We start from the raw sequence: 11,536 nt of genomic DNA on the forward strand, positions 1-11,536 counted from the left end.
CCTGGCCTATTATATGAATTTTTAAATAGATCTGATATTTCAGATTTGAAAAAAAGTCCTTGCATCTTTTTTGTAGGCTTGAAAAAAAAATTAATAAATGGCTTGAAAAGGAGCTGATTTGAGAGTAAATAATGTGACAAGAGAGATACCAGAGAAGAGAAGCTGTCTGGATGGTTGGCATAATTAAAATCAATATGGATCATAAGAAAATAATTATATTCACTGTACAGTATTTTTGAAGATTGCTTCTATCAAACCTACAACTTGTGAGTAAAGCTAAATGTGTAATATTCACACAAACGTTATGAGGATGATTCATGTTGCTCCTCCCTCTGGCTCCCTCTGGCTGCTTTAGGCTTGGGGGTCCCCTGTGAAGTTGGAGCTGAGCGGGATCTAGGACTCAGAGAGTGCTCGCTGGCTCTGTCTGCCAGTGACACATTTCAAGAGGGCGGATCCCACAGTGAACTCAGTTGGCTGGTGGCTCTTGAGAAATGTGCCACTCCAGTCCTTTGCCGGGTTCTTGTCTTGGCACCAGCAGACACCTTCACCCCATACCTCAACAGGCAGGTATTTAATTGGACACTTAGTACATGCCCCGCTGAGCTGAGGACATAGATCTGAAGGGAAAGAAGTATGGTTGGCCTCAAGGAGCCTATAACTACCCACTTCTAGGGTGTGGACAGAGCTGGCAATGTTAGAGCTGCAGTTCACATAGCAGGCTGCTGGCCAACCTGTCCATTACTGATTCAAGAGTGGTGAGGTGGGAGCAGCACTGGTGAGGATGATACCTATCCTAGAGATGATTAAGATGGGGCAGTATCTCACTCCTTGGTGGAGGCACCGGAGCTGTAATTTCTGAGGCAAGGATGTGGTCCCACTGGGAATTGGAATGTCTGAGGTTGTATGAGGCAGCGTGGTGACTAAAAGCAGGGGTGATGGAGACTGACCAGCTGGGGTTTGATTCCTGGCTCTGCTGTTTACGAACTGTGTGGTTTTGGGCAAGTGACATAAGCATTAAGCTCTAATTTCTTCACTTGTTGAAAGAAAAAAAAAGGAATAACAACAGCATAAGGTCATGTAAGTGAAGCACTTTGCATCAAACTGTTTAATAACTTTTTCATGTCAGCATCATTGTGCCCATTTTACGGAAAGGGAAACTGAAGCTTATGAAAAAGGTGATATCTAACTCCAAAGCTCAAGCTCTTGCTTCTACTTCTGTGATTCTACTTCAGCCTCTATCCCAACTTCATTCTGACACCCATTCCTTCTCCTATCTAGACCCCTGAACGTGTCTCCTGTCCCACCCCTCTACACTCCGTGCATGACTGTACAAGGCTGTAGTCTATACGACTACACCATCTTATTCAACCTGCTTTTACATTGTGTGTAAAAGACAAGCTTGAACTCTGGTGCCCTTGAACAGGGCATAATTAGGAGACTAGAGAGAAGTGTTGGGGGGAGTCCAAAAAGGAGAGTGAGAATAAAATGATGGCTTGAGAGCGATCACTTCTAAAAAACAGAGGAACAATAGCATGTGTGGCATTGAAGATTCAGGAGAAATGGGGGGAAAAAGGCTGTGTTTTCTGAATGGAATGGGAGCCTGGAGGACTGGATTCTGAGGAGCCTCCCATTACCTCAGCTTGGGAGAGAACGGGTAGGTGTGAAGTGGACAAGGAAAACCAAGTGTCCTGGAGCACCATGCAGGTAAGGTGTGCCCTGAGAAGGGGAGTGCTCAGCAGACCAAGGACAGGTAGAGGCACTGACAGAAAGGGCACAAGGCTGGAGTCTAGTGACATCACATCCCCAGCACTGGAAGATCCTAAATTCTAGGGTCACACGGGGATATCTGCATGGGGAATAAGGTGTTATGAATGGATTCTTTTTACATCTCAGACTTGTCAGGATTTTGTTTCGGAGCTTGATTCTTCCATTTTCTTCTGTTTCTTCTGTCATATATTCATTTTCTCTGATGTCATGCAAGCGAGGACCTCTCTAGGAAAGGAATATACAAATTGGCTTCCTATCCAGGGATCCATACATATATAACCATTTTTTAAAAAAAATAAAGATTGTTCAGAAAGTTTAAAAACACCTGCTCTTAAACTGGCCTGCATGTGTGGTTGAGGACAGTTCCCAGGTGAAGGAGTCATGCTGAGGGGGAGGATCATGGTGCAGGAGAGAGGCCTCTCGAAAATCAGTAGGCAGGGGATGGAGGTGGAAGGGTGCATCTCAGAGCCCTTGGCTTGACTGGAGGAGGGTTTTGCTGGGAAGGCAGGCATGGCTATGGGGTTTATAGAGGCTTAGGGTAGTGTTTGACTTCACCCCTTCTCACTGTGTGCTGGTGTGAGAGCCTCAATTTCCTCTTTAAGTAGAGATCATAGTAACTTATACAAAGCAAGTGACCCATGGTCGGGTGGAGACCAGCTACTCAACAAGAACAGGCTGGGCACTGTGACTCACAATTGTAGTGGCAGCACTTTGGGAGGCCAAGATAGGACAATTGTTCAAGCCCTGGAGTTCGAGACCAGCCTGGGCAATATAGTGAGACCCTTTCTCTACAAAACAATTGTTTTTTTAAAAGTAGTCAAGTGTGGTGACATGTGACTATGGTCCCAGTTACTTGGGAGGCTGGGGTGAGAAGATCACTTAAGCCTGGGTGGTGGAGGCTGCAGTGAGTCATGATTGTGTCACTAGACTCTAGACTGAGTGACAGAGTGAGACCCTGCCTCAAAAAAAAAAAAAAAAAAAAAAAATTGCTGGCTTTCCTCCCCTTTAGGGGATTCTCCAAGGCCAGGGTATCTGTGTGGCAAAAATCTTGCCTCCTGAAATGCTTGAAAACCAATGAATAGTTAGTCAAACTGCAACATTGCCAGCGTCCTCCCCTGCCGACTCCTGCTTTCTGGCAAGGCCTACCTGGTTGACTTCTTTCTGGGCAGGTGTGATGGCAGGCAGCAGATGGCCAAGTTATTTTTAGCAACCTGCAGAGGATGACGTATGTGACTCCCAAGGCCACATACCTGGACCCGTGCTTATCAGACATATGTGCACAGATTCAGGGTGCAGTGAAGAAGAAACTTCAGTAGGATGATGTCAGGAAAGCCCTCTTCCTGGGCCAGACAAAGCCTTAGCCGGACACAGAGGTTGAGGTCCCAGACTTTGGAAGTTGGTTTCTGAAGGTTCCACCTTCTCACATGGCTCTGTGGCTTCACACGTGCCGTCTCCCCCTACACTGCTTGTTCTTACATCCTGATTGGTGATTCCTACCAATCTTCCCAAACCTTTTCCTGATACTTTCAGGCAGAATTCAACACCTCATGCGGGCTGCCACATCACCACTGTCACAGTTGTTAACACAGACTATTGCAATCATTTGCTTTTTTTTTTTTTTGAGACAGGAGTCTCACTCTGTTGCCCAGTCTGGAGTGCAGTTGTGGGATCTTGGCTCACTGCAAGCTCCGTTTCCCGGGTTCACACCATTCTCCTGCCTCAGCCTCCCGAGTAGCTGGGACTACAGGCACCCGCCACCATGCCCGGCTAATTTTTTTCTATTTTTAGTAGAGACGGGGTTTCACTGTGTTAGCCAGGATGGTCTCGATCTCTTGACCTCGTGATCTACCAGTCTCAGCCTTCCAAAGTGCTGAGATTACAGGGGTGAGCCACCATGCCAGGTCAATCATCTACTTCTTAAACCAAAGTGAGACCTTGCTGGGGCCAGGGGCTGTGCCTCATTCGTGTGTGTAGTGCCAGGACGTTGCACAGTACTTGGCAGATGGTGGGTGTTGATGAATGAATACATTACATAAATTTGTCAATTTTGTGACATCTTTTCCTTTCTCTCAGCCCCCAGAAAGTGCTCTATGATTTTGCATTAATTTCTTTTTAAGTGAAAATGAATTTGAACTGCTTTTGTTTCAAGAATTTCACAGCCACCCAGTGAAGCCGCTGGAGATCTGAGGAATCCCAAAGACAAGAATGGGAATCTCTCCCTTACCCTCAGGTTAGGAGATGATTGTCCCAGACTTCTGTGTGGTTAGCAGGATTGGGGTAACCCAAGGTGGGTGTTTGGGCTCAGAAAACAATACCCTCCCAAAATGAAGGCCTCAGAAGCAAAACTTTTCCTCTGGCCCTCTCCTGTCCTCCTGGCTCTGCCTCTCATTCTCCCCTGAGGCTGGCCAGAGAAACTAGAATCCCTCTTTTCCATGGCGGATCATAGAAACCGGAACCCATTTTCCCCAAAGCCAGCCATAAAACCTAAAAATGTTACTTTAATGTCCCCTCTGCTTTTCTGTGTAAAAACTCACCATGAAAAATTATCTGATCGAGCTTGTTTGACAGGAGGGCAGAAGACCTCCTTTCCAGAGAGGGTCCTGCCCCACACCCAGAAGGAAGTGCTGCTGAGAGAGGCCAAGAAGATTCTAGACAGATAGGCTTTGCTGGGTGTCCCCAGTCAGTCCATCAGGATGGACTTTTTGTCCAATCATATTTCTACATGGCTGTCCATACTTTGTTGAACTTAAGCATAAAAGTGGACAATATCCCCTGTATCTTTGGGTCTTCATTCTGAAGGCTCCCTTGTATACACGTTAAATAAATTTACATGTCTTTTTTCCAATTGATCTCCCTTTTGTGAGTTGATTTTCCAGAGAACCTTCAGAAGGCCAAGGGTTTCCCTTGGCCGCTAGGTGGGCATGACCCAAACAACATGTGTCAGCTGAGCGCTGGGCCTGACCTGCCCTTGACGGAAGTGCCTGTCTTGGATTGACCGCTGCACCTGCCCTGGACGGAAGTGTCTGCCCTGGACGGAAGTGTCTGCCCTGGATTGGCCACTGGACTTGCCCTTAACAGAAGTGCCTGCCCTTGATTGGCTGCTGTGGGCTGGCTGGGCTGGGGCTTCCACAGAAGAGCTGCCTTCTTGAAGGGTTAAAGCACCAGCTCAAGGAAATCAGGGTCAACCCGGATCTCCCATTAGGATTCAGGTGATGGTCTAACCTGCTGCGCCTCCTCCATCATGGGCTTGATGAACACTGACTGGATTTGGGCCGGGTGTGGTGGCTCACGCCTGTAATCCCAGCACTTTGGGAGGCCGAGGTGGGTGGATCACGAGGTCAGGAGATCGAGACCACGGTGAAACCCTGTCTCTACTAAAAATACAAAAAATTAGCTAGGCACGGCGGCGGGTACCTGTAGTCCCAGCTACTCAGGAGGCTGAGGCAGGAGAATGGCGTGAACCCAGGAGGCGAAGCTTGCAGTGAGCTGAGATTGCGCCACTCCAGCCTGGGTGACCCGGTTTCAAAAAAAAAAAACACTGACTAGATTTGAATGCCCAAAAGTCTGAGACTGGCTCTTTTTCCCTCAGGGACCTCATGGGGAGGCCCTATCAGTGTCCAGCAAATCAAAGTAGAGTGACTGGCGGTAGCCCTCAGCTATGTTTGGAGGCCTTCACTCTGGACTGGTGTGGCACTTCTGTTCTGGTTGCTAGCTAGTCGGTCATCCTATGAATTGAGGATAGACTGACTCGGTCTTCATTGCCTCTTAGGGAGAGGGGTGGTCAGGATTTTCTGGAGTTAGAGTTTTAAAGATGCTCCAGGGAAGATGCCTGGAGAAACAGTTGTCAGAGGCGTGCAAACCAGAGCAACTCCATCTTGAATAGGAGCTGGGTAAAATGAGGCTGAGACCTACTGGGCTGGATTCCCAGACAGTTCAGGCATTCTAAGTCACAGGATGAGATAGAAGATCAGCACAAGATACAGGTCATAAAGACCTTGCTGATAAATCAGATTGCAGTAAGGAAGCCAGTCAAAAGCCACCAAAACCAAGATGGCGACGAGTGTGACCTCTGGTCATCCTCACTGCTGCACTCCCTCCCACCAATGCCATGACAGTTTACAGATGCCATGGCAATGTCAATTTACCCTATATGGTCTGAAAAGGGGAGGCATGAATAATCTACCCCTTATTTAGCATGTCATCAAGAAATAACCATAAAAATGGGCAATCGGCAGCCCTCAGGGCTACTCTATCTATGTAGTAGGCATTCTTTTATTCTTCTGCTTTCTTTTATTTTTATTTATTTTTTTATTTTGAGATGGAGTTTTGCTCTTGTTTCCCAGGCTGGAGTGCAATGGCGCGATCTCGGCTCACTGCAACCTCTGCCTCCTGGGTTCAAGTGATTCTCCTGCCTCAGCCTCCAGAGTAGCTGGGATTACAGGTGTGTGTCACCACGCCTGGCTAAGTTTTTGTATTTTCAGTAGAGATGGGATTTCTCCATATTGGTCAGGCTGGTCTCAAACCCCCGACCTCTGGTGATCCGCCCGCCTCGGCCTCCCAAAGTGCTGAGATTACAGGCATGAGCCACCGCACCCGGCCCTATTCTTTTACTTTCTTAATAAACCTGCTTTCACTTTACTCTATGGATTCGCCCTGAATTCTTTCTTGTGCAAGATCCAATAACCCTCTCTTGGGGTCTGGGTCAGGACCGCTTTCCTGTAACACACTGACCATTTTAAGGAGAGGGCATACAGATTACAAGTATGGGAAGAAAAATAAGAACTCAACCCTAACCTAGACTCTGAAGGAGGCTCCTTGTGACGGTCTTGGAGCCTGATTTTGCAGAGCCTGGTTCTCAGTAGGGCACTACCACCTGGGGCATGGGGATGCACCTGAAGTACTGTCCTTGGAAACTGAGATACCAGAAGCTCTGAGAACATGTTACTTCAGAGGTTGAAATTATAGGCTCATAGCAGTCAAATCGGCTATTTGCAGTAATAACTATTCTAGTGTGGTTGGAAAAGCCTAGTAAATGTTGCCCTTGTTTGAAATCTTCCCCTGATCCCCACCCTGCCACCTCCCCAGTGCTGAACAGGTTGGGAGGCAGAGTGACTATTTTCTGTTTGTTTGTGTTTCAGAGTCAAGCTGTCTGGAACTACTGTCTGGAAGAGCATCTTCCCCATCCCAGCAACTGTACCCCTCAATCAGGAACTGTTACTGAACCCAGGGCTGCCTGGATAAACATTTATAAGGCCCAGAGGGATCATTAGTGGAGGGTAGAGGATGGCTTTGCTTGAACCTCCGACAGTCACCATAAGTCCAAAACTGAATTCACCCTTTGCCCTTTAACTCATAGAAATTCAAATGAGGCAAGGGTGAGGAGAGAGAACAACTTAAACCAGTGGTTCTCAACCTTGTCTGCACCTTAGAATTCAGATACCTAGGCTGTTCTCTAGAAGGATGGAATCAGAATCTCTGGGGGTGGAACCCAGGCATCTGTATTTTTCAAAGTTCCCCAGGTGATTCCAATGTGCAGCCAAGGTTGAGAATCATGGACTCAAACTTGCTTGGAGTTCCTGCTAGTCATTCTACCTATGGCTGAAAACCCTGGGGTGAAGGAGTGGAAGACCTGATTCTTCTATCTCTGTGGGGCTCCTTGTGTTTTTCCTGTAATGAGCATCTCTCCATGCTGAGTGTGATTTTTGGGGTTTAAGATCTGTATTTCAGCTGAGAGCAGTGGCATGCACCTATAATCCCAGCTGCTTAGGAGGCTGAGGCAGGAGGATTGCTTGAGCTCAGGAATTCAAGGCTGCAGTGAGCTGTGATTATGCCACTGTATTCCATCCTGGGTGACAGAGCAAGACCCTGACTTAAAAAAAAAAAAAAAGTCTGCATTTCACATATAACAAGGCCTTGGAACTTCATCTGATTCAACCAAACCTGTGATGATCTCTACTGTACCTTATGGATAATTTAAGGGATTTTCAAGTGCAATGTTGGCCATATGAAATTTTGCTTTCATCCAAACTTTCAAGCCTAAGCCCTGCATGACAACCCTGCCTTCCTTTTTTCAGTGGACAGTTAGCCATTCCCCAGTGGCTCTGCTGGCAATCCAGGCAATTGTTGTCACCCTCTTACATTCCCTCAGCTCCTGCGTTGGTCCTCAGATCTTCCCAATCTTCTTCTATATTCTCTGCACCTGCTTCAGGTGAGTCCTTCATCTCGAATCTATTATCATAACCTCCTAACTGGCGCCCCTGTCCCCAGCCTCTTTCCCCTCCAGTCCATCATCTGCCTGCCTTCTGGTGAACAAGGCAGATACAAATTGCCATGCAGTCCTCTGCTTACAATTCTTCAGAAGTTTGTGATTGCTTTCCCAAGGAAGTTGAAACTTCTTTTTTTTTTTTTTTGTTTTTGAGACAGAGTTTCGTTCTTGTTGTCCAGGCTGGAGTGCAATGACACGATCTCGGTTCCCTACAACCTTCGCCTCCCGGGTTCAAGAGATTCTCCTGCCTCAGGCTCCCAAATAGCTGGGATTATAGGCGCCCGCTACCACGCCCAGCTACTTTTTGTATTTTTAGTAGAGATGGGGTTTCACCATGTTGGCCAGGCTGGTCCCGAACTCCTGGTCTCAGGTGATCTGCCCGCCTCGGCCTCCCAAAGTGCTGGGATTATAGGCGTGAGCTGCTGTGCCCGGCCAGGAGTTGAAACTTCTTGACATGACCTCCAGTGCTCTGATGGCCAAACACCTTTGCAGCCTCATCTCCCTTCACGTCCCCTTAAGGACCTACATTCTAAACACATAGAAGGTGCTTTCCTTCAAGCCTTTGCTTATGTGCTCTCCTCCACTGGATATGCCTTTCCTTTTCCTGGTGGGCTACTTCTTTTTTAAAAAAAGTTTTATTTATTTATTTTTAGAGCCAGGGTCTTGCTCTGTCACCCAGGCTGGAATGTAGTGGTGTGATCATGTCTCACTGCAGCTTCAAACTCCTGGGCTCAAGTGATCCTTCTGCCTTAGCCCCTGAGTAGCTGGGATTCCAACTGCATACCACCATGCTCAGCTGATTTTTTTTTTTTTTTTTTTTTAAGACAGGGTCTCTGTCTGCCACCTAGGATGAAGTGCAGTGGCACAATCAGGGCTCACTGCAGCCTCGACCTTCCCAGTGCAGGTGATCCTCCCACCTCAGCCTCCCAAGTAGCTGGGACCACAGGTGTGTGCCATCATACCAGGCTATTTTTTGTAGAGACAGAGTTTCACCATGTTGCCCACACTGGTCTTGAACTTCTGGCTTCAAGTGATCCTCCTGCCTTGGCCTCCCAAAATGCTGGAATTGCAGGTGTAAGCTGCCGTGCCTGGTCACTGGTTAGGCTACTTCTAACTTGTCTTTCTCTTTATAGCCAGTCTATGTGTCCCATCCTCCCCTTTCTCCAGGCTGCATCAGGTGCCTGCTGACCGTGCCCCTCCTCTGTGTGTGGCCAGAACATCCAAGGCCCTCAACCCAAATGATGACTACTAATTCTCCCAACTATGTTGTGAACTGTACATTCAGGGCAGGACCTGGGTCTTACGTTTCCCTGCACCCTTGGGGCTTGCACGATGCCTAGACTAAAGGAAGCCTTTGTATCCAATGCCTGAACTTGCTCCAATATTCCCCAACCTTTTACCTCCTTTTGCTGATGGGAGACCTGGTTCTGACCTGCTTGGCTTGTGCAAAGCTCTGAGAGAGGAAAAATTTGGCTTGGCCCCCTCCCGATGGAATCTTTCCATTCCAAAGTTGTTTCTCCTTTCTTTGAGGCTCCTTTTAACCGTTCCCAATTCCCTCATTCCCAGGAACTCTTAAATTCTTTCTCCCCTTATCAAAATACTCTTTCAGAATAAGTACATTCGCTTTGGAATACAACTGCTGTTTCCTTTCCCAGGCTTATATGTATTTTAGCAGAAAAAATTCAAAGGAATTAATTTCTAATTGTGGAAATTACAGGCCATAGGAGGAGAAGGTGGAGAAAAAAAATTGAGGGTGAATCAGCCTTCTGCGGAAACTTTCTTCAAAGACTTTCATGCATCCTCTTTGATTAGAGGATTGGAAAAGGGCGAAGCTTACCCATCTTCTGCAGGCAGCCAGAAGAACAAAGAAAAGAGAGATTTTTCAAGCGTGGTTTCTCTCTTGGCTCATCCCACACATCTCCCTATGGGGATTCTACTTAGGGAAGGTGTGTCCCAGGGTTTGCCAAAGACGGAGACAATCGGAAGTATCACAGCAAAAGGCAAGGAATCAGAAATAAGAAAGCCAAGAGTATGGAATCAAAACATGCGAATGAGGAGGTAGCAGTCAGGTCCATGCTGTAGGTATGGGGAGGGAGCAGAAGGGAGACAGTGGTCACCAGGGAGCAGAGAGAAGACAGGTGAGCCCAGGGAATGTAGACCACCAACCCAGGCAGCCTAGGGTGTGCCTTTTAGGTGGGCCATGGCAAGATGCACCCAGCTGGGTGAGACCATGTTTGGGGCAGAATTCAGGGCTTCCCTTCTGCAGATGAGCAGAACAGACCTCTGTTTCACACCATTTCTGGCTGAGATGTGACCCAGGCTCCCTAGGAGCTGTGATTCTTGGGACATGGCGACTACCAACAGTGGCTAGCCTAGTACCTTTCACAGCAGTAGGCTGAGTGCTTCCTGTGATATTAGCCACTGTGCAGCACTGGGCAGGGTTCATGATGCTGTGATATTAGCCACCGTGCAGCACTGGGCAGGGTTCAGGGATACCGGGTGCAGAAGTGCAAAAAGTATATGGGATTCACCTCCAGACTTCCAGCCAGTGCCCAGTGACTTTCAAGTCAGGTCATCAAGGAACTTATTCCTGCCATGTGGCCCCTTCATCAGAAGTGTGTGCAGCCACTGGGCTGGGTCCAGTTTTGGCCACTCATGAAGGGGCTCTCAGTCCTGCCTGGTACCTACTCTCTCCTTCAACCACAGCAGTTGCAGTTTCCGCCACCCCATTCAGATGTAGGAGACTTAACGTGGCAAATAGGCAGGGCAGCTTCAAAGGGTTCCACAGAGATCCCTCACTTTCCTTTCCTCTATATTCTCTCTCTTTGTCTCTCTCGCTTTTTTTTTTTTTTTAGAGAGGGTCTCACTCCATCTCCCAAGTTGGAGTGAAGTGGCATGATCACGGCTCGCTGCAATCTCCAACTCCTGGGCTCATGTGATCCTCCCACCTCAGCCTCCCAAGTAGCTGGGATTGCAGGTGCGTGCCACCACACCCGACTCAATTTTTTAATCTGTTTTTTTTTTTTTTTTTGTAGAGACAGGGTCTTGCTATGTTGCCCAGGCTGGTCTTGAACTCCTGGGCTTAAGCAATCCTTCCAACTTGGCATCCCAAAGTGCTGGGATTACAGCACTTTGAACCACGAAGCCCAGCCTTCTCTATATTCTCTTACACTTTGCTTAAACCCCCTAATTCCTTATTAGGATTTCATCCCTTTGTCTCAAGACGCTGTCTCTTGTGAGGATGCAAATATCCTAACATCCCCCTCAGTCTTTTTGCTGGTGTATGCTTGCCAGATGCTAATTGGGGCAGGTTTTCACCAAAAAGGGGCAGAGGGAGGGTGGAGTCAGCTGGGCAGTAGGTGGGAACAGGTGGCTGAAAGGGTGTGTGGGGATAATGAAGGTCAAATTTCGTACTTTCCCACCAGCCTCTAGCAGTGATCCTAGTTTCTGAAACCCAGCCAGGAGATCTGGGCTGGTGGAAGATTTTTGTACCGATTCCAAATA

General features: G+C 47.7%; 1 long non-coding RNA gene across 1 annotated transcript in view; it reads left to right on the forward strand.

Moving 5' to 3' along the window:
- LOC111544192 overlaps positions 1-8,091 on the forward strand; it is a 17,222-nt gene extending 9,131 nt beyond the window's left edge. The window contains exons 4-6 of the long non-coding RNA XR_002732062.2: positions 77-266; positions 3,917-4,976; positions 6,906-8,091. This is a non-coding gene — a long non-coding RNA (uncharacterized LOC111544192). The remainder of the gene's footprint in view (positions 1-76; positions 267-3,916; positions 4,977-6,905) is intronic.
- The last annotated feature ends 3,445 nt before the right edge of the window (positions 8,092-11,536 follow it).

This window comes from Piliocolobus tephrosceles, chromosome 7 (assembly GCF_002776525.5).
Source record: "Piliocolobus tephrosceles isolate RC106 chromosome 7, ASM277652v3, whole genome shotgun sequence".
In the NCBI taxonomy this organism is placed as follows: Eukaryota; Metazoa; Chordata; class Mammalia; order Primates; family Cercopithecidae; genus Piliocolobus; species Piliocolobus tephrosceles.